Source organism: Oryctolagus cuniculus, chromosome X (genome assembly GCF_051225735.1).
Source record: "Oryctolagus cuniculus isolate XC-2025 breed Fujian yellow rabbit chromosome X, ASM5122573v1, whole genome shotgun sequence".
Classification (NCBI taxonomy): Eukaryota; Metazoa; Chordata; class Mammalia; order Lagomorpha; family Leporidae; genus Oryctolagus; species Oryctolagus cuniculus.
Window position 1 is genome coordinate 38,209,665 of NC_142888.1, and position 20,607 is coordinate 38,230,271.

General features: G+C 42.7%; 2 long non-coding RNA genes across 3 annotated transcripts in view; both read left to right on the forward strand.

Annotated features, from left to right (window-relative positions):
• Positions 1-899: 899 nt before the first annotated feature.
• Positions 900-20,607, forward strand: part of LOC149119611 (uncharacterized) — a 53,205-nt gene continuing 33,497 nt past the window's right edge. The window contains exon 1 of the long non-coding RNA XR_016228179.1: positions 900-1,426. This is a non-coding gene — a long non-coding RNA (uncharacterized LOC149119611). The remainder of the gene's footprint in view (positions 1,427-20,607) is intronic.
• The window catches only part of LOC149119612 (uncharacterized), a 30,738-nt gene continuing 11,747 nt past the window's right edge, over positions 1,617-20,607 (forward strand). The window contains exons 1-3 of one of the 2 annotated variants that reach the window (XR_016228177.1): positions 1,617-1,954; positions 12,530-12,855; positions 15,848-16,427. This is a non-coding gene — a long non-coding RNA (uncharacterized LOC149119612). Of the gene's footprint in view, positions 1,955-12,529; positions 12,856-15,847; positions 16,428-20,607 lie in introns of those variants that run through there. The other variant, XR_016228178.1, reaches the window with a different exon arrangement.

The window sequence follows — 20,607 nt, forward strand, 5'->3', positions numbered from 1 at the left end:
CTTCCTGTTCTGCTGTAACGTCCCAAAACTTTGAATCACCAAGCACCTAGTGGAGGACCTGGTACCAAAAGGCACATAATTAAGATAGTTGACTGACTGAAGGAAAAGACATATATATCTCAGAGAGGGAGTTGCAACTGACAAAGAAAATTTGAAACTTTGATTTCATAGGGAAGAAATTTTAAATGTCCACCCGCAGATCCTGCACCCATGCAGTTTTTACGTTGTTGCGATCGGAGTGTACACATAACCCTGTATCCTTAGTTACAGCATAATAATTTTTCCCTGTTGCTATAGAATCTCCACAGCCGTCATCCCTCGGTAATGGTTGTAGAATGTTCTATCAGACAGCTGTGCCACGATTCACTTAACCCTTCCTCTCTTGATGGACATTAAGACTACCTCCCAGTGTCTGACCATCAAAAACCACCCTGCAGAGGCTAATGTTGTGCTTAGAGCTTTTACTGTTTGCAAGTGGGGGCGGATGCATATTGATTTAGAAGCTGCATTACGCGGAAAAATGGCATGAACATCTTGGAGGCTCCTGTTGACCCGCTTTCCTGAAAGGGGATCATAACCATTGACACGAGAGGCGAAATCCGAAATCAACCCTAGTGTACTCCGGGTCTTGCCTGTCTCCAGGCTGGTTTTAATTTCCCTGTCCTTCAGCAGTGCTCAAGTTTATTATTAGTTCTGACCTTTGGGGCAAGGCAAACACACACCAAAGGTTCAGGGACAACTTTAGCAACTGCAACAGCTGACATTGTGAGCTGCTGCAGCTCAGGTTTCAAGCTTGAGCAACTGGGTTGGATGAACTTGCCTCACTGAGACAGGGAATCTGAGAAGAGGAACAGGTTTGGGAGGGAGCAGATGAGATCAGTTTTAAATATGTTTAGTTCGAAGTGCCTTTGGGACATCTAAGGGGAGGTATCCAGGAGACAGGCATACATATGGATAAACAACAGTCTTTGGCCTTTTCTGAACTCCCAGAGCTCCCTATCTCTGGATCTCTCATGGCTCAGGTTGCTTTTTACCTTGCACTACCCTGAGAGCTCCTTGAGGCCAGGATAAGGGGCTGATTCATTTCTGTAGCTCTTCTCCCACTGCCCAGTACAGTGCTTTACCCCTAGAAAGCCTTAAAAGTCTGCCCTATCTGAAGCAATTTCATTGCATTCTTAATTTGGATGATTCCTGCAACAGGGGTTCTGATCTGGGAGAAGAAGTTGAGAGTTCTGGGAAGGCTTCCTGTAAGAAGTGGCATAATGTTACCGTTAATAAACACGACTGTTTCTTGAATACTTACCACGCGCCAGTCACCCCGCTTCACACATGCATCAGAGATTCCACCTCTTGCCTGCCATCCTTACGTTCTCTACTGGGAGAATTGGCTGTACTATGGCTCCTGCCAAATGGTCAAGCAAAATGAGTAAGTATGTATTACTTCCCCCCCAGCACTTGATCCAAGGCCCGCCCCACAACCTGTGAGTTGTGTGGCCCAGCCTAAGACGATGAAGTGGGCCAATCAGATTGCTCTCTTGGGAATGTGAAATAAGGGATCCAGAGGGGGAGTTGCCAGTTAGTTGTGGGGAGCTGAGCTGACAGGTCCAGTACACCAGGATGCTGGTTGATGGGGGGCATTATGGACCAAGTGCCTGTTGAAATTCTAGGGGAGCAGTCAAAGGTGATTGGCTGAGTGAGGAGCATGGGGCAGATAGACATGTAGTATAGATGAGTTATAGTAATGGCAAAGCTCTAGGGCAGAAGTCCATGCCTCATCCAGAAACTTCCTGCAGCTCCAGGCATAATGAGCTCTGTCTGTTACTTCACTTCCTGTCCTTGGATTTCTGATTCGTGATCTAGCTTCACTGGGTTTCTGTGCGTTGCATCCAAAAGAGCCCTAACCAAAACAGCCCTTTACATAGATTTAATTTAATTTGCACTTCAGCCCTCTGAGGTGAGTGTACTTTTCCTCATTTTACAAGTGAAGAAGCTGAGGCTTAGTGACATTAACTTGACTTAGGTAACATAGCCAGTGATGGAGTTGATCTGTCTGATTTTCTTGATCTCTTTTGAAAGCATTAATATATTGTTATTTCAAAAATTACCACAAGCTTGTTATTTAGAAGATATAAAAGAAAATCAATGCAGATTCTGCCTTTCATTTACCAATCTCCAGCTACACTGGCCTCTTGTTTCCAGAACCTACCAAGGTTGTTCTTACTTTGCGTCCTCTGCACTGAGTGTTCCTTCTCTTTGGAATGTTTTCTCCCTTTATTTTCCGGACTGATTCCTTCTTATCGTTTATGTCTCACCGCAATTGTTAACCTCCTCAGGCCTCTGCCCAACCATGCAATGCGAGCTAGCCCCTCAATTCTTTACCCCACTGCTCACTCATGTCACCCTGTGTGCTTTCTGTCATGGACTTTATCACTGTCTGAAATTGTGTTGTGTATTTATGTAATTGTGTGCTGTCTGGCTCCCCTTCACGAATAAGAGTAGAAATCTCATGTCTATCCTCAGGACCTAAAACCATGCTGGTGTGTAATAGCACTTCAGTCAGTATTCATTGAATGAATGTATAAACGAAAAAACAAATCCTTACCCAGTCCTTTTCTCTCCCAGTACCAATCCCCAGAGACAATAACTGTTAATCGTTTCTAGTACATCTTCACAGACATTTTCTATGCTTATCTAAACGAGCATATTTCTCTCTATGTAAAGGTAAGTATAAATATACTTTTTTACGCTAATGGGGCTTCTTCAATTTGCCTTTTTCACATAACACATAGCAGTTCGTCATTCACATCTTTCTGTATCATTAGATTTGCTTCATTGAAAACAAAACAAAACAAATTCATGATACTGCATTGCATGGGTCTGCCAGAATTTACTTGGTCAAGCACATCTTAGTGGCTATTATTTTCCTCAAGTTTTGTTATAAGAAGTAATGTTGAAAAAATGTTAATATTTCCACAAATGGTGCCCACACCCATTTGTTGTCATTTGACTTTGCCTGTGGTCTATACAAAGAGAAATGTTGTTTGAACTGATGTGGGCAGGATTATCAATAATTTCCTTTATGGCTTCTAGGTTTCATTTGATGCTTTACAAAAAGACCTTCTCCATTCCAAAATTCTATATTAAAAATGCTTCACTTGTGTTCTCTGCTCGTACATTCACAGTTTCGGTTTTACAGTAACAGCTTTGATCTGCATTTATTTTGGGGTTTATTTGGGGGATGGTCTGGGGCAGGGGCCTGGTCTAGAACCATCTATTAGATACATTCTTGACCTGTTGATCTGAAATTTCACCTTTATTGCAGATGCAGTTCTCATGTTGTGCTTGTTTTTATTTCTGTATTTTCTGTTCTGTCCATTGATCTGCATGTCTATGCTTGCAGCAGTGCCACCCCATTTCAATCAATGTGATTTCATAGTATATTTTCATATCTGATGGGACAAATCATCTTGTGTCTTCTTTTCCAGAAAACTTCTGCTTATTCTCACATATTTAATCTTTCAGGTGAACACTAGCAGTATTTTGTTATGGTAAAGAGGATATAAAATAGCATATTGGTATTTTGATAGCAATTATATTGAAATTTGTAAGCTAGAGAAAATTGTCATTTTTTTTTTTGACAGGCAGAGTGGACAGTGAGAGAGAGAGACAGAGAGAAAGATCTTCCTTTGCCGTTGGTTCACCCTCCAATGGCCGCCGCAGCCGGCGCACCACGCTGATCCGATGGCAGGAGCCAGGTACTTCTCCTGGTCTCCCATGGGGTGCAGGGCCCAAGCACTTGGGCCATCCTCCACTGCACTCCTGGGCCACAGCAGAGAGCTGGCCTGGAAGAGGGGCAACCGGGACAGAATCCGGCGCCCCGACCGGGACTAGAACCTGGTGTGCCGGCGCCGCAAGGCGGAGGATTAGCCTAGTGAGTCTTCCTGTTGCAGAGTAAAATATAGATTTCTATTTATCCAAATCTTTTATGTTACCAAGTAGAATTATTTTGTTTTCTTTCTATATGTTCGGTTTTTTTTTTTTTTTTTTTTTGACAGGCGTAGTTTAGACAGTGAGAGAGAAAGAGACAGAGAAAGGTCTTCCTTCCGTTGGTTCACCCCCCCAAATGGCCACCATAGCCAGTGCGCTGCACCAATCCGAAGCCAGGAGCCAGGCGCCTCCTCCTGGTCTCCCATGCGGGTGCAGGGCCCAAGCACTTGGGCCATCCTCCACTGTACTCCCTGGCCACAGCAGAGAGCTGGACTGGAAGAGGGGCAACCGGGACAGAATCTGGCACTTCGACCAGGACCAGAACCCGGTGTGCCGGCGCCGCAGGCAGAGGACTAGCCTGGTGAGCTGCGGCACCGGCCTCTTTCTATATGTTCTATATTCCCTGTTATCATTATTCCTATTTTTGGTTGCTATTGTGAAGGAGATTATTTTCCCCTTATCTTTTTGAGCTGGTTGTGGGAAAGCAATTACCAGTACTTCACTGAATCCTATTATGGTTTCTGATAGGTTTTCCTATAGATTTCCTCAGTTTTTCAATTTATGCAGCTATGTCATCAACAAATAGAAATTATTTTGCTGCTAGCTATCCAAAGTTTATGCCTCACTTCATTCTCTTGTCTAATTGTATTATATAATGCCTTCAGAATGGTAATAGTGGTGATAATGGGGATTTTCACCTTTTCCCTGACTTTAATAGAAATTCTCACATTTCATTATGTAGCATGATAATGGCTTTTGCTTATAGGCACCTAGTGTAAAATTATGTCAAGGAAGTATCCATTCCTAGATGACTAAATCAGGAATGTGTGTAAATTTTTGTTAAATTCACCTTCTGGGCATCTATTTAGATGATCATGTGGGTTTTCTCACTGGACCTATTAATATAGTAAATTATGTATATTTCCTAATATTGGATAATTATTGCACTCTTAGGATGGACCCCATGGTTTTTACTCTTTCAATTTACTGCTAGATTTTGTTTGTTAGTATTTTATTTGACATCAGTATTTAAAAGTGAGATTGGTCTGTGGTTTCCTTATATGTGAGCTTTGCTGGGAGTCCATGAATTCCCAAAATTATTTTATGGAGTCCCTGACCATTCAAGGACTAAACATGTGCTAAAATGTGGGGACTTCAAAAAATTCATGGAAATGGAATAAAAAGATGATTTGTGTGCCAAACAGTTTTGAAATCCATATAGATGAGGAGTTATCAAAAAAGTCATTAATGCAAGCTATGAAAAACTGCATGAGTTTTACAATTTTCTTACACAAAAGGAAATTTATCTTTTAATTCCAGTTTCCACGAACTTTTTGAAAGTATCCTCATATTAGGGAGGATGCCAGTGAATGTCAGCCATCCAGCCCTCACTCCTTCCATGTTTATTTACATTTACTGTGTTTGATGAAATTTGAGAGATTTGATATACTTTATGTACTTCTTGAGTGTCTGCAGGAATAAATACCATTAATTATAAATGTGGAGAGGTTAGCACAGGGTATTTAATATAAACTGACCATTTAAACAAAGTGCAAGGAAATTTACTAGGAAACAAAAACTATGTCCATTCCATGATTTTATATTTGTTCTTTAATAGTCAATTTTATGGGACTGTTGTGGCATAGTGGGTTAAGCTGCTGCCTGTGACACTGGCATCCCATATGGGTACAGGTTCATGTTCCAGCTGCTCTACTTTTGGTCCAGATCCTTGTTAATGGCCTAGAAAAGTGGCAGAAGATGGCCCAAGTACGTTGGAGACCCAGATGAAGCTCCCAGCTCCTGGCTTCAGCCTGGCCCAGCTTGGCTGTTGAGACCATTTGGGTAGTGAACCAGCTGATTGAAGATCTCTGTCTCTCTTTAACTCTTACTTTTAAATAAATCAATAAATCTTTAAAAAATCAACTATGGCCGGTGCCGCAGCTCACTAGGCTAATCCTCCGCCTGCGGTGCTGGCACACTGGGTTCTAGTCCCGGTCGGGGCACTGGATTCTGTCCCAGTTGCCCCTCTTCCAGGCCAGCTCTCTGCTGTGGCCCGGGAGTGCAGTGGAGGATGGCCCAAGTCCTTGGGAGACCAGGAGAAGCACCTGGCTCCTGCCTTCGGATCAGTGCGGTGCGCCAGTCGCAGCGCATCTGCTGCAGTGGCCATTGGAGGGTGAACCAACGGCAAAGGAAGACCTTTCTGTCTCTCTCTCTCTCACTGTCCACTCTGCCTGTCAAAAAAAAAAAAACTTTAAAAAAAATCAACTATGAGGAGACCTATACCCTAGTGCTGAAGACCCTAGTTAATATGCCTGTGTCCCATATTGGAGTGCTTGGGTTGTATACCCAACTCCAGTTCCTGATTCTGGCTTTCTGCTAATGCAGACCCTGGGAAGCAGCAGTGATGGCTCAAATAATTGGTTTCCTGCCACCCATGTGAGAGAACTAGACTGAGTTTCCAGTTCTTGGTTGCAGCTCAACCTGGCTCAGTCCTGGCAGTTTCAAGCATTTGGGGACTGAACCAGCAACTGAGAGCTCGTTTTCTGTCTAGCTCGCTCGCTCTCACTCTCTCTCTCTCTACCTTTCAAACAAGTTTACAAAATAATGAAAATAAATTATATTTATAAAGGTAGCTGTTACTTTTTTTAAGATTTATTTATTTATTTGAAAGTCAGAGTTACACAGAGAGAGAAGGAGAGGCAGAGAGAGAGAGAGGTCTTCCATCCGCTGGTTCACTCCCCAGATGGCCACAACAGCTGGAGTTGCGCCGATCTGAAGCCAGGAGCCAGGAGCTTCTTCCAGGTCTCCCATGCCAGTGCAGGGACCCAAGGACTTGGGCCATCTTCTTTTTTTTTTTTTAACAGGTGGTGTTAATTTTAATGACATCCCTTACTTAACACGGTATGTAGCCAAGGTAATTTATCAAAGGTAATTCAACGTGGAAAGTGTTCCTTGGGGACGGGCACCAGTGCCATGGGTGAAGCCACCATTTGGATGTCCCCGCCTCTCTGCTTCTAGCCCAGCTCCCTGCTAAGGCCTGAGAAGGCGTCGACGACGAGGGCCCAAGTGCTTGGGGTCCCTGTCGCTCACACGGGAGCTCCTGCCTCCTGACTTTGGCCCAGCGCCAGCTCTGTGCAGGCATCTGAGGACAGAGCCAGCATATGGAAGATTCTTTCTGTCATTTTTCCTTGCAAAGAAATAAAAGTTTTAAAAAATAAAAATCACTCAGGAGATGGCTTCTGCCCCCATCTCCGGTACTACATCTTGGGGGTCTGTTTGGTATTGTGCACCTACAGCAGGTGTCTGTGCGGACCGACAGTGTGAGGGGCTGGCCGCCCCCACCAACCCCCACCCGGGGCTCTGGCCGCCCCCACCACTGCCGCCTGGGGCTCTGGCTGCCCATCTGGAAGGCATAGCTTGGGGAAGCCAATCTCGGGCTGGGAGTACAACGCTACTTCAATGGAGGGAGATTTCCTGGGGAAGGCAGAGGGTTTCCAACTCCAGCTGAACGGTGCCAGGTTGAGAACCCCCTCCAAGTGCACCTAGGAACTTGAATTTGTGTGCATTTTAAATACTGCCCAGTAAAGGGGCCGGAGCCATGGGGGGTAGGCTGTCTCTGTCTGTGGCACCAGCCTCTCGTGTGGGCGCCAGTTCCTTTATTCGAGTCCTGGCTGCTCCTCTTCCGATCCAGCTCTCTGCTGTGGCCTGGGAAAGCAGTGGATGGGCCATCTTCTATTGCTATCCCAGGCCATAGCAGAGAGATGGGTCAGATGAGAAGTAGCCAGGATTTGAACCGGCACCCATATGGGATGCCGGCACTGCAGGCGGTGGCTTTACCTGCTATGCCACAGCGCTGGCCCCAGTAGCTATTACTTTGTATTAAGCAATTAATACAGTATTAAAGGCTCATAATAAAAATATCCTTCATCGTACCATTCTATGTGTATTATCCCTTCCTCCAATGTCAACAACTACAGTGCCCTTTATATTATGTGTGAGGTATACTGATTAAAATATGAGCCAATCCTGAAACATAATTAGCTTTATTAGTTTGTATGTTTATTTGTTTTGCCACTTATCTAGACTATTTTAGTGAAATCTATTTTCCTCCCAGTGGGATGCCTCTGTTGTCACTCCTCAGAGGCTTGGTCGTGCACACAGTCATCTTGGAATGACTGAGGTTTTTAACAGGGTTCTCCTTGACTGTCTCTTTCACTGATTTCTGTTAAACTGCCTACCTCTGTTGGTATGACCATGGTTATTCTTCACTAATTGCAGAATCATTGCTCTGTTGTTTGCAAATATGCCCTGTGGAATACATTTCTTGACAGTCTGATTCAATTAAATTCAGGCAGAATAGTTTTTGAGGCCAGAGTTTGAAGTTTGTTCTGACACCAGGAGGGGTCTTCTTATCTCTTTTCCTGTTAAAGTAGGTGGCCTGTCATTTAGCTTGTTGTTTGCATAGACCTACCAGCTGTCTCCTGACTGCCTACCAAGAAAATCTCTATTGTTTATGAGAATGCCTTTAGGCTTTCCAATAAAGTCACTTCCTTTGCAGAGAGCTAGAAATTGCCTTTTCCCATGGGCAAAATCTCTGAGCCACTGTTCCAGGCACTGAGCTGGGATGGTAGCCTTTGTTCTTTGCAGATTGCTTCTTCTGGTTTGGAGCCTGCATCGTATGAGCATGCTGCAATGAGGCAGTGGGATCCCAGTATTTTTGTGTGCTGTGCCTGGGGTTAGAGCTGGGGTCCTATGAGTTGGGGTCGGTAGAAGAAGGGACCCATCTGGAATTTAGCTCCTGCAACTCAGTGTTAAAGGGGTTGAGGGCCAGCGCCGTGGCTCACTAGGCTAATCTTCCGCCTTGCGGCGCTGGCACACCGGGTTCTAGTCCCGGTCAGGGCGCCGGATTCTGTCCCGGTTGCCCCTCTTCCAGGCCAGCTCTCTGCTGTGCCCAGGGAGTGCAGTGAAGGATGGCCCGAGTACTTGGGCCCTGCACCCCATGGGAGACCAGGAGAAGTACCTGGCTCCTGCCATCGGATCAGCGCGGTGCGGCGGCCATTGGAGGGTGAACCAACGGCAAAGGAAGACCTTTCTCTCTGTCTCTCTCTCTCACTGTCCACTCTGCCTGTCAAAAAAATAAATAAAAAATAAAAAGGGGTTGAGAAATGCTGGTGTCCTTTCCCTCCTGTAAGAGAATATATGCCTTGATTGGGAGCTAAGAGCAGAGGGAGAACTGTTTGGCCACATGCAACTAGAGTGGAGACTTTTGCTAAACTGAATTGCAAGGATGAGAGAAGGAACAGGTTATGGTTCAAATGCCACAGATTCTGCTTGAGACTTGGTAGCTTTTCTTGAATAAACATTTTTAAAAATTTGATGTATGCTCTTGGAATATTTCTATAGTCTTTACATGGTTGTCTTATTAAATATTTTTCAACAATTTGGGTTAGTTGACTGGAGAATGGGTTCGTGGAGCGCTTCATATTGCCACCCCAGAACTTGTAGTATGGCAGTCATTTTCAAAATCATGTAGGAAAATAAAGGAGCACAAACTAAATATATATTTATATTGCCTCATATATATGAGGTTTCTTCAAAAAGTTCATAGAAAAGTGGAATTAAAGGGTAGGTGTTTGACTTAGCGGTTCAGTCACCGGTTAGGATGCCCCGTCAATGTCTGAATGATTCCAGCTTCCTCCTAATTCAGACCTTGGGTGGCAGCAGTGAGGGCTCAAGTCTGTCACCTGCCTGGGAGACCAGGACAGAGTTCCCAGCTCCTGGCTTCAGCCCTCCTGCCCATTGCAGGCATTTGGGGAGTGAACCAGCAGATGGGAGTTGTTTCTTTGTCTTGCAGTATTCATTTCTCTGTCTCTTAAATAAATTTGTAGTTTTAAAAAGATTTATTCATTTACTTATTTATTTGAAGGAGAGAGCGAGAGAGAGAGGAATTTTCTTTTTGGTGTTTCACTCCCCAAATGCATGCCACAGCTGGGGCTGGATCATTCAGAAGCCAGGAGCCTGGAACTCTGTCCGGGCCTGCCATGTGGGTGGCAGGGGCTCAAGCACTGGACATTCGTCTGATGCCTTCTAAGATGCATTAGCAGGAAGCTGGATTAGAAATGCAACACTGGGACCCAATTGGCACTTCAGTACGGAATGTTGCTATTGAAATGACACCACTGGGGCTGGCGCTGTGGTGCAGAGGGTTAAAGTAGAAGATGGCCCATGTCCTTGGGCCCCTGCACCCATGTGGGAGATCCCGAAGAAGCTCCTGGCTTCGGATCAGCTCAGCTCTGGCCGTTGCGGTCACTTGGGGAGTGAACCAACGGAGTGAACCCCTCTCTCTCTCTCTCTCTCTCTCTCTCTGGCTCTACCCCCTCAGTAACTCTGCCTTTTTTTTTTTTTTAAAGATTTATTTATTTATTTGAAAGTCAGAGTTACACAGTGAAAGGAGAGGCGGGGCGGGGGAGAAAGAGAGAGAGAAAGTCTTCCATCCACTGGTTCACTCCTCAATTGGCCGCAACGGCCGGAGCTGCACTGATCCAAAGCCAGGAGCCAAGAGTTTCTTCTGGGTTTCCCATGTGGGTACAGGAGCCCAAGAACTTGGGCCATCTTTTACTGCTTTTCTAGTCCATAGCAGAGAGCTGGATTGGAAGTGAGTGGAGCAGTTGGGTCTTGAACCGGTGCCCATATGGGATGCCGGCACTTCAGGCCAGGGCATTAACCTGCTGCACCACAGTGCCGGCCCCAACTCTGTCTTTCAAATAAATAAAATAAATCTTTTTTTTTTTTAAAGAAATGACACCATAACTCTGGCCCTTCTGAAATAAGTTTTTAAAAATTGAATTAAAAGGCCGGCGCCGCGGCTCACTAGCCTAATCCTCCGCCTAGCGGCGCCGACACACCGGGTTCTAGTCCCGGTCGGGGCGCTGGATTCTGTCCCGGTTGCCCCTCTTCCAGGCCAGCCCTCTGCTGTGGCCAGGGAGTGCAGTGGAGGATGGCCCAGGTGCTTGGGCCCTGCACCCCATGGGAGACCAGGAAAAGCACCTGGCTCCTGGCTCCTGCCATCGGATCAGCGCGGTGCGCCGGCCGCAGCGCGCCAGCCGCGGCGGCCATTGGAGGGTGAACCAACGGCAAAGGAAGACCTTTCTCTCTGTCTCTCTCTCTCACTGTCCACTCTGCCTGTCAAAAAAAAAAAAAAAAAATTGAATTAAAAGATAAGTTTATTTTGCTGCAAAAATGTTGAAATCCATGCATTGTCTTTTCATAATATACATTTTCCATGAACATGTTGTGTGGTATCTACATCTATGTATTTTACACATAGCAGATATTATAAAGCAGGGTTAAATATTTCATAAAAATGTAAATTGTTTCTGCAGTTGTATATTTATCTGTTTACTTACCATTACCAGTGGTATTTGAGTTGCCATCTAGTGTCCTTTCATTTCATTCTGAGAAGGTTCCTATAGTATTTCTTGTGGTGCATCCATGGTACCAACAAAGTCAGTTTTTGTTATTTTGTAATGTCTTAATTTCTCCTTCATATTTGGAAGATTTCTCCTGCACTCTTGGTTGATATACAAATGTTGATTAGCAGTTTTTAAAATATTTTTAAAAGATTTATTTATTTATTTGAAAGGCAGAATTACAGAGAGACAGAAGGAGAGACAGAGAGGTCTTCCACTTGCTGGTTCACTCCTCAGATGGCCACAACAGCCAAGATTGAGCCAGGCCGAAGCCAGGAGCAAGGAGTTTCATCTGGGTCTTCTGCATGAATTCAGGAGCCCAAGCACTTGGGCCATCCTCGGCTGCTTTCCCAGGCCATAGCAGAGAGCTGGATCAGAAGTGGAGCAGTTGGGACTCGAACCTTGCCCAGATGTGATGCTGGTGCTGCAGGCCACAGCTTTAACCTGCTGAGCCACAGCACTGGCCGCAGCAGTTTTTGCTTTTAGCAGTTTGAATATATCATGTTATTTCCTCTGACTTCCATAGTTTATGATGTGAAATCTGCTGTTAGGATTCCTTGTTGATGATGAGTTTCTTCACTCCTGATTACGATGTGAATTTGGTTAAGTTCCTTGGATGTATAAATTAATGTTTTTCATCAAATCTTGGAAAAATTTCAGCCATTATTTCTTCAAATATCCTTTCTGCTCCGTTCCCCTTCTCTTACGTAAATCTCATATATTGCTGGTAAGAATGCAAAATGCTGGCATACTTGATGGTGTCCCACATTTTTCTGAGATCTGTTCATTTTGATTTATCCTTTTTTTCCTGCTCCTTAGATTAGATCATCTCAATTGAACTATCTTCTAGTTAACTTTCTTTTTTATGCCAGCTGAATTCTGCTGTTGAGCCTGTTTATTGAATTAAAACATTTGGTTCTTGTACTTTCAACTCCAGAATTTCTATTTTTTATTTCAATTTCTTTATTGCTATTATTTATCTGATAAGACAATTTTCTCTTTATTTTAATTCTTTAGATAAATTTTCCTTAAGTTCTTTTTTTTTTTAAATTATTCTTCATTTTATTTAAAAGGCAGAGAGACAGAGACGTTGTCCATCTACTGGTGCACACTGCAAATGCTTGCAAGAAGCTAGAGCTGGACCAGGACGAAATTAGGATCCGTGAACTCCATCTGAATCTCCTACAAGGTTGACAGGAACCAAAGAACTTGTGTCATCTTCTGCTACTTTTCCAGGGTACACATTAGCTGGAAGGCGGATTGGAAGTGGAGCCGGGACTCAAACCAGGCACTCCAGTATGGGACGGGGGCCTCCCAAGTGGCGTGTTAACAACTGTGCCCAATCCATCCCTCCTTTTTGTCTTTGAACATACTTAAGCTGACTTAAAGTCTCTGTCAAGTAAGTTTAAATCTAAGCATCCTCGGGGACACTTTATGTTGACCTAATTTTTTCCTTTGAGGAAACAATACTTTCCTGTTGCTTTAGATGTCACATAATTTTTCACATGTGGACATTTTAGATAATACAATGTGAGAGTTCAAGAAATCAGATTCTCACCCTACCACCAGGAGTATCATTATTATTATTGCTTGTTGTTGCTGCTGATGATATTGTTGTCTGTTTAATTACTACTGAACAAATTTTGTAAAGTGGTTTCTTGTTACGTATGGCCAGTGACATCTCTGCTCAGCTGGCTTAGTTCAACTAATGATTGGGCAGAGATTTTTCTTAAATGCCTTGCATGAATGAACCTCTGAGACTTGGCTTAGGGCTTTTCGTGTTAGGCACATCTTTGACACTGCAACAAGCACTTCACAAGAGTGCCTTAACTTTCACTTCCCGCTTGGATAGGACTTCGAGGTAGATCAGAGGTGACAGATTAGAGCATTCTCAGGTCTTTCTTGGACATTCACACACAGACTTGCACATGCACATGGGCTCCTAGGTTCCCAGGCTCTTATTGAACAGCTTTTCAAAGCTGCCTGTAGACATCTCATTTCCCACATTTTTCTTGTAAGTTTTTGCTTGTAAGCTTGTTTACACCAACTTGGATGCCCACCTCAGGGAGCTGTGATGTTTAATAATTTCCACTGATTGTTTTCTACAAACATCCCGAGGAAAAGCCTGCACACGCAAGAAAGGTCCGAATAAAGTGAAATACAGACAAATCTCGTGATTGGATTTACCAGGGAACTTTCAGGCAGGCCAAGTAGTGACAATCCTCTTGGCCTGGGGATTTGGGGAATATGCAAATCTAATCTGCCCCATACCTCGGCTACTAAGTTGCTGGCTTTCATGGCTACTATGATTGTATTGATTTTCAAAGCTACTGTAGAGCTGGATAGAAGGTAATGGGAATAGCACACGTTAAAATGTCACAGAGCTCAATATTCTTACCAAAATGCTACTATTTTATGGAATAAATTCTCCTCACATTGTTGCCATGCCTTTAAAATTTCTCAGAGTTATGAAAAAGTTGATTTTGACAACTTTTGCCAATGTTTTTGTTGCTTTCATGGCAAACAGATTTTTGGAGACACTTATGTATCATTCCATTGTTCATTTCTTGCTTTCTTTTCATTCATATCTGTATGATATATTTTGCTTATTATTAATTTCTTTTTAAAAAGATTTATTTATTTGAAATGCAGAGTGGCAGAGAGAGGGAGAGATAAAGAGATTTTCCATATGCTGGTTCACTTACCTCCTACCCCCATATGGCTGCAACAGCTGGAGCCGGACCAGGCTGAATCCAGGAGCCAGAACTACATTCAGGTTCCCTGTGTGGGTGGCAGGAACCCAAGCACATGGACCATCCTCTGATGCTTTCCCAGGCACAGCATCAGGGAGCTGGATCAGAAGGAGAGCAGCCGGGATTCGAATGGGCACTCTTATGTGGGATGCGGTCGTCCCAAGCAGCAGCTTAACCCCAATGCACCACAACCCCTGCTTACTTTCACACTTCACATCTATCATTATATTTGTACTCAGTTTCTTATAATCAATAGTTTTGTGGGCATTACTTTTACCCATTATATCAATTTCTGTAATTTGTATATTTATACCATTTTTGGTTGGTTTTTGAAGTAGACTTTATTTTTTAATGGACTTTATTTTTTAGAGCAGTTTTAGGTTCATAGCAAATCTGAGTAGAAGATAGAGAGATTTCCCATAAGCTTCTGGTTTCAACACATACAAAGCCTTCCACCTTATCAACATCACTCTTCAAAGTGGTATCTTTTTTTTTTTTTTTTATTTTTGACAGGCAGAGTGGACAGTGAGAGAGAGAGACAGAGAGAAAGGTCTTCCTTTTCCGTTGGTTCACCCTCCAATGGCCGCCGTGGCCGGCGCGCTGCGGCCGGCGCACCGCGCTGATCCGATGGCAGGAGCCAGGAGCTTCTCCTGGCCTCCCATGGGGTGCAGGGCCCAAACACCTGGGCCATCCTCCACTGCACTCCCTGGCCACAGCAGAGAGCTGGCCTGGAAGAGGGGCAACCGGGACAGAATCCGGCGCCCCAACCGGGACTAGAACCCGGTGTGTCGGCGCCGCTAGGCGGAGGATTAGCCTAGTGAGCCGCGGTATCTTTGTTACAATTAATGAATCAACATCAGCGTTTCATTATCATCCAAAGTCCATAGCTTGTGTTAGGGTTCATTGGTGTACATTTTAAGGATCTTGACAAATGTATAGTGACCTGTATCCACTATTATAGTGTTACACAGAATAGCTTCACTGCTCGGAAAATGCTCTGTGCTCTGCCTATTTATTCCTTCCTTACTGAAAATCCTGGCAACTATGATCGTTGTACTGCATTTGTACTTCTGCCTTTTTTTTATAATGTCATATAGTCAGAATAGTAGGTATATAAACTTTTCAGATTGGCTTCTTTCACTTAGTGACATATATTTCATGGCTTGGAAGCTTATTTCTTTTTAGTGTTGTGTAGTACTCCATTCTCCGGATTCACTGTAGTTTATCTACCCACCGAGGGCATCTTGCTTCCAACTTTTGCAAATTATGAATAAAGCTGCTATCTGTAGGTTGTTGTATGGATATAAGATTTCAGCTCATTTGGATAAGTACTAAGGATTGAAACTTTTAGACCATATGGTAGAAATGTGTTTAGTTTTATAAGAAACTGCCAAACTGCTTTCCAAAGTGGCTGTAGCATTTTGCATCCTATCCAGCAATGGATTAGAGTTCTGTTGCTCCACATCCTCAAGAGTACGTTGTCAGCATTCTGGATTTTGACTATTTGAATACGTGTGTAGTTGTATGCCACTGTTTTTTAATTTGTAATTCCCTAATGCTACATGATGTTGAGCATCTTTTCATATGTGTATTTGTCACTTATATATTTTTTCAAAGATTTATTTATTTGTTTGAAAGAGTTACAGAGAGGCAGAGGCAGAGAGAAAGAGATCTTCCATCCACTGTTTCTCTCTTCAAATGGCCGCAACAGCTGGAGCTGGGCTGACCTGAAGCCAAGAATCAGGAGCTTCTTCTCAGGCTCCTACATGGATACAAAGGCCAGAGGACTTGGACCATCTTCCACTGCTTTCCCAGGTGTAGTAGCAGGGAGCTGGATTGGAAGTGGAGCAGCTGGGACTCTAACCGGTGTCCTTAGGGGATGCTAGCACTTCAGGCAGTGACTTCACTGCTGTGCCACAGCACTGGCCCCATCCTATATATTTTTGGTAAGGCATCTCTTCAGATGTTTTGTTCATTTAAAAAATTGCTTTATTTTCTTGTAGTTGATATTTAAGAGTTCTTTATTCTGGGAAGCAGTCCTTTATCAGATAAAATTTTCGCAAATATTTTCTCCTAGTCTGTGGATTATCTTTTAATTCTTTGGACAGAGTCTTTCACAGAGCAGAATTTTTAAATTTTAATAAGGTTCAGCTTATCAATTATTACTTTCATGTATCATGCCTTTAATGTTGTATTAAAAAGTCATTGCCATAACCAAGGTCACTGGGTTTTCTCCTGTGTTGTCTTATAGGAGTTTTATAGTTTTGCATTTTACATTTAGGTTTATGATTCTTTTCAAAAAGATTATTTGAGGGGCAGACATGGAGAGAGAGAGAAAGCAAGCTCATCTGCTGATTTTCTCAGCAAATGCAGGCAATGGCTGAAGCTGGGCTGAACGTGAAGCTAGGAGCCAGGAACTCAATCCGGGTCTCCTGTATGTGTGACCAGAACCTAGTCACATGAGCCATCACCACTGCCTCCCAGCATCTGCAATGGTAGAAAGCTGGAGACAAAAGCAAGAGGCAGGTTGTTGGTTCAACAACCAAGGTACTCCAATATGGGATGCGTGCTAGGATGAATGCCTACCTTTATTATCCCTTTTGAGTTTAATTTTTGAGGAAGGTGGATTGTATGTATCTGGATTAATTTTTTTGCATATGAATGTTCAGTTGTTCCAGAACCATTTGTTGAAAAGCCTATCTTTGATCTCTTGTATTGCCTTTGCTTCTTTGTATTCAGACTTTCAGTTAAAATAATTGTTGATATACCATTTATGATTTTTTTTAGATTTTATTTATTTATTTGAGAGGTAGAGTTATAGACAGAGAGAGAGCTTCCATCTGCTGGTTCACTCCCCAAATGGCCGCAACAGCTGGAGCTGGGCCTATCTGAAGCCATGAGCCAGGAGCTGCTTCCGGGTTTCCCATGCAGGTGCAGGGGCCAAAGCACCTGGACCGTCTTCTACTGCTTTCCCAGAGTTGGATGGGAAGAGGAGCAGCCAGGACTCAAACTGGTGCTCATATGGGATGCCAGCACAGCAAGTGGAGGCTTTACCTGCTACGCCACAGCACTGTCCCCTTATGATTTTTTTCTTTGCTCGTCCTGATTTTTTTTTCTGTTTTCATTTACTTGCCTTCATAATTATTATTTTAATTTTAATTTTGATGTATTTATAGTTTACTAAAGTATATGAAAAGTAGTTGCTCTAGTTTCACATTATACACACATAATTTATTAAATAGCATAAAAGGTTATTTACTGAAAAGAAGTCGGTGACATATTTCCATTTAGGTTCATTTACTGTCCCCTTGTGTAACTATCTTAAATATTTCCTTTGTATAGTGAGAAACGAAGAAGACAATGATATATTTTCCTTCAATCATCAAATATAACTTGAAAACCTAAAGAAGAGAAGCATAGTCTGTTATATTTACCCACAGTTTTACTCTTTCTGTTGTTTTTCATTGTCAGTGTTCCAGAATTCTTTCTTTTTTTAAAAAAAAGATTTATTTTATTTATTTGAAAGACAGAGTGCCAGAGAGAGGTAGAGACAGGGAGAGAGGTCTTCCATCTGATAGTTTACTCCCCAGATGGCCGCAACGGCTGGAGCTGTGCCGATCCAGGAGCCAGGAGCCTCCTCTGGGTCTCCCACGTGGGTGCAGGGGCCCAAGGACTTGGGCCATCTTCTATTGCTTTCCCAGGCCATAGCAGAGAGCTGGATCAGAAGAGGAGCAGCCGGGACTTGAACCAGCACCCATATGGGATGCTGGTGCTTCAGGCCAGGGCTTTAACTTGCCACACCACAGCACTGGGCCCCAGAATTTCTTCTTTTATCACTTTTTTTCTGGAAAAGTGTTTTTTTTTTTTTAACCTGTTATTTTATGGTAGGCTTGGCAGTGCAAAAAAATCTTTATTTGCTTTTATTTTATAATATCTTGATTTCCCTTTTATTCCTAAAGGATATTTTTTCACTGAATATAGGATTCTGGGTTGACAGAACCTTTTTTCTCTCAGCACTTGAAAAATATTGTGCCACATACTTTTGGCCTCCATGGTTTCTGGCAAGAAGTCCACTGTCATTTGTGGGGTTGCCCTATAACTAATGTGTAATTTCTATGTAGTTGTCTTGAAGATTTTTTCCTTTAGTCTTCATAAGTTATATTATGATGTGACCTCTTGTGGATTTCTTTGGATTTGTCTTGTTTGGGGTTCAATCAGTTTCTTGAATCTGTAGCTTTATGCCCCTTTCTCCATTTTGGAGAAAAGTTCAGCTATTATTTACTCAAATATTTTTTTCACCTGTATGTTCTTTCTCTTCTTCTGGGAGTCCAGTGACATGAACTTAGATATATTTTTGTTGTCCTAAATGTCCCTGAAACAGTTCATTTGCTTTCCATTTATTTTCTAAGTGTTTCTTAGATTGGGTAATTTCCTTTGATTTTTTTAATTCAAATTAGCTTATTATTTCCTGTTATCTTCATTCTGCTACTTCCTATTCCAGTGAGGTTTTTAGTAATTGTATTTTTCAGTTTTAAAATTTCCAGTTACTTATTTACATCTTTTTCTTTACTGAGATTTTGTAGATATAATTTGTTTCAGATGTGTTTGTAATCACTTGTTGAAGTATTTTATGATGAGTGATTTAAAATTCTTATTAGATAATTGCAGCATATGATTCATTTTGATGTGGGCTTACATTTATTTGTTTCCTCACTAAGGATGACTATTTTTTCTCATTTCTTGGTATGCTTTAAGACTGTTACCTGAATGTTTTGGCTATATGCTAGTACTATGCAACTCTGAATCTTATGTAAATGTTCTGTTTTAGGAGGACTCTATTGACATGTTATCAGGTGGGAAGGGTTGGGATTTCTTGTTCCTGTCAGACCAGGCTGGAAGTCTAGGCTTCCTCCTTTGCATCTGATAACATCATCCTGGTGGGAACAGGAAGCTTTTAAATCTACATTTGTTGGCAGTTTTTAGACTTTTTTTTAGAGATTTATTTATTTTTTGAGAGGCAGAGTTACAGACAGAGAGAAGGAGAGACAGAGAGAGAGGTCTTCCATCTGCCGGTTCACTCCCCAAATGGCCTCAATGGCCAAAGCAGGGACCGTCCAAAGCCAGGAGCCAGGAGCTTCTTGTGGGTCTCCCACATGGGTGCTGGGGCCCAAGCACTTGGGCCATCTTCTGGTGTTTTCCCAGGCCATTAGCAGGGAGTTGAATTGGAAGTGCAGCAGCCAGAACATGAGCCAATGTCCACTTGGAATGCCAGTGGCATTGTAGATGATGGCTTCACCTGCTACACCACAGAACTGGCCCCAGTTTCTAGCTTCTTGGTGCACAGTCCAAGAGATAGGGAAGACAAAAATTAAGGTCAGGGAAGTCACTGCTATGCTATTCCTTGAAACCTGAGATCCCTACATTGTCTACCATCTTTTCTCCAATCTACAGTTTTATGTTTGTTTTATGTATGATGTTCAGTGTTATTTTTAAGTTGAAACTTACTTATTTATTTTCACTTTATTTGAAAGGCAGGAGGACAGAGAGACAGAGAAATAGAGAACGTCCATGCATTGGTTCACTCAGCTAATGCCTGCAACATCCAGGGCTGGGCAAGGCCAAAGCCAAGAGTCCAGAATTGAACATATGTCTTCCATATAGATCGCAGGGATCCAAGTACTTGAGCCGTCACCTGCTGCCTCCCAGAGTGCACAGTGGCAGGAATCTGGATAGGAAGTAGAGGAGCTGGGGCTCGAAGTGGGCACCCCAATATGGGATGCCTGTGTCCCAACCAGTGACTTAATTACTGTGTCAAATGCCGGACTCCATAGTTATTGTTGTTTAAAGTTGTTAGTTGAATGAATAAAGATAAATGAGTCCACTCCATCTGGTCTGGAAACAGACCATGTTTTATTTGTGTTGTTTGTACTTTTAAAAAATGTATTAAAGTATATAATACATTGTTTTTAGTATGTTCACAGATTGTCCAACTATTATCACCATCTAAATGTTTTTGTCTTCTTCCACTTAGCATAGAGTTTTCTAAATTCACCCACGTTATAGAATGAATTAATGTATCAATCTTTTTAATATTTGAATAATATTTCATTGTATGGATAGATTATATTTTGTTTATCCATCCACCAGTTGAAGAACAATTGGAATTGGATCTACTTTTTGGCTAGTGGTTTTATGAACATTTACAAGCAAGTATTTGTTTTAATGCCTGTTTCAATTCTTTTTGTTTTATATCTAGAAGTGGAATTGCTTGGCGATGTGGTAAGTTCATGTTTAACTTTTTTTTTTTTTTTTTGGGGGGCAATTGCCAGACCTTTTCAAAGTAGCTCCACTGTTTTACATACTTAGCAGCAATGTATGAGGGCTGCAATTTCTCTACA